Genomic DNA, 2,230 nt, shown 5'->3' on the forward strand with positions numbered 1-2,230 from the left:
ACCTGGTGGAACTGCAGCGGGCAGAGCTGCATCCGCCACCACTCCCTGCAGGACCATCTCGGGCTGAACAGAGCTGCAGGCCCAGGCCCTCCAGTTGCAGAAGGAGCTCAAGAACCTGGAGGAACAACTTCACAACCAGGTACAAGAAAACCAGAGCCTTGGTCCCCAGAACCTGGAGCAGCAGCTGTGGATACTGGAGAGAGGGCTGAGGAATGGGATCGGCATGTTGAGGATCAGCTTAAGATCCTCGAGACAATGGAAAGGGAACACCACGAGACTGTGAGATGTACACTGGTACACAAAACCGAGAGCGGAAAGAGCAGCTGGCCTGGCTACAGGATGCCTTCCACAAGGCTGAACAGTGAGAACGAGGAGCTCGCCAGCATCCTGCACTCACAGCAGCAGGTGAAGACACATCTGCAGGGGAAGCTGGGCCAGCTAGAGGAGAAGTTAGAAAAATGGAAAGAGAGCTGAGTTAAAGAGCCAAGCAGTTCAGGATCTGCAGTAGCTGTGGTGACCAGTCCCTGGGCCAGCTGCTGGAGCTCAGAGCCACCTGTGAACGGCACCTGGCTGCCAATCAGCAGCTGACCTCAGAGAAGGAGGCCCTGCAGCAGCACCTGCTGAGGCAGGCCCAGCTGCTGGGGCAGCTGGAGCAGGAGCAGGGGCAGAGCAAGTTGGGAGACCAAACAGTCCTTGAAAAGTTACAGGACACACTGAAATACCTAGAAGCAACAAGACAACACTAAGAGCAACTGCAAGCTCAGCTGAGCTTCCTGGCTTTCCTTAAGGAAGAATGGAGGAGTGAGCAAAGAAGAAAAGAGTTAGGAGGCGACTCCCCATGTTGTGACTATCCCAGAGGACGTCAACAGCCCACAAACCATGTGGGCTTTTTACCTTGAAGTGCTAGCAGCAGCCGAATCAAAGAAGATGAAGCTAAGCCAGCAACTGCAGGAGCAGCAGGGCTGTTGCCAGTGCCTGGCCAACATGGCAGCCCAGTGCCCTGGAACACCAGGCCCTCTTCCCCAAGAGCTGGAACTAGGGGTGTCTGGGGACAGGAAGCAGGACATGCAGGTAACCAAGAAGAAGCTGAAAATCTGCTTCACCCACAACCTGCCCAACAAGGTGGACTCCTAGAATCAAGCGGGTGACCTCCAACATTGGTGCAGCCAACTATCAGAACACATCGGCACCATTGAAGAGTCCATAATTTTCTACAAAGAACAGATGTTTGTCCTGGATGAGCTGTATCAGGAGAAAGATGAGTGTGTTAACTGGCTCTCCCAGGGGAAAAGGGAGAAGAAGAAGGAGCTGCAGGAGCCGCTGTTGCACCTTGCAGGCAAAGGCACAGAGTGCCAGGACAAGATGCTGGAAGCCACACTTTTACCTCTGCTGCAGAGGCCCCCTCAGACCTGTCGGGGCCCACAAAGATGGAAATTATGGAGGAGCAGAAAGGTTTTGAAGAGGTGCGGCTTGGAGACAATGTGGAACCTGCCCAAGGAGAGGTTGGGGTGCCTTGCCCCCTGAAGAGCTCTACCACAGAGCAGAATGAGTCGCTGCTGCCAAATATCCAGCACCATCAAGAGCTTACAGGCTTGGGCACCGAGTCCTCCTTCCCTTTCTTATCCAGACTGATGCAAATGATGAGTTTGAGATAATTACCATCTAAGGACCTGGCAGCTACTGCTGCATTACTTTGGGACATGGCAGCTGGGTGGCATTCTCTCAGGACTTGTTATCATGGGGGACAGGAAGGGGAAACTGAAGGCCAGATAGGGTAGAGGCTGCTGGGAGGTGGCTCAAACTGTAGGGACATCTAATAGTTCAGAAAAGGGGCCCATGTGATGGTTATCACAAAGACTAAGTTCTTTACAAAGGAAGATGGGGAGAATGGCATAGTTTTCTATCACCATATTGGATTAGTGATGTTATTTTATAAGCTACTTTCCTGTTGGCATACTTACACTATTTTCTGATATAGTTTCATGCTGATTTATGGAGTAGTTTTCATAATTCTTTAGATTTTTTGAAGGAAATCATTTTATTTCTTTAAATGAGTTATTTCATTATTAGTATTTGTTGGTGCATTCATGCATTAAAAAAAATTGTTCCTGTACCAGCAACACTGAATGTTCTTGTTTATATTTTAATATAATATGATGGTAGTACACTGAGGTGAAAAAACCGTACAAACTGTGCAACAGAAGACAAAGTTATTAAACCTGATGGTTTG

This window comes from Dipodomys merriami, unplaced genomic scaffold (genome assembly GCF_024711535.1).
Source record: "Dipodomys merriami isolate MVZ:Mamm:240054 unplaced genomic scaffold, mDipMer1.0.p SCAF_7, whole genome shotgun sequence".
In the NCBI taxonomy this organism is placed as follows: Eukaryota; Metazoa; Chordata; class Mammalia; order Rodentia; family Heteromyidae; genus Dipodomys; species Dipodomys merriami.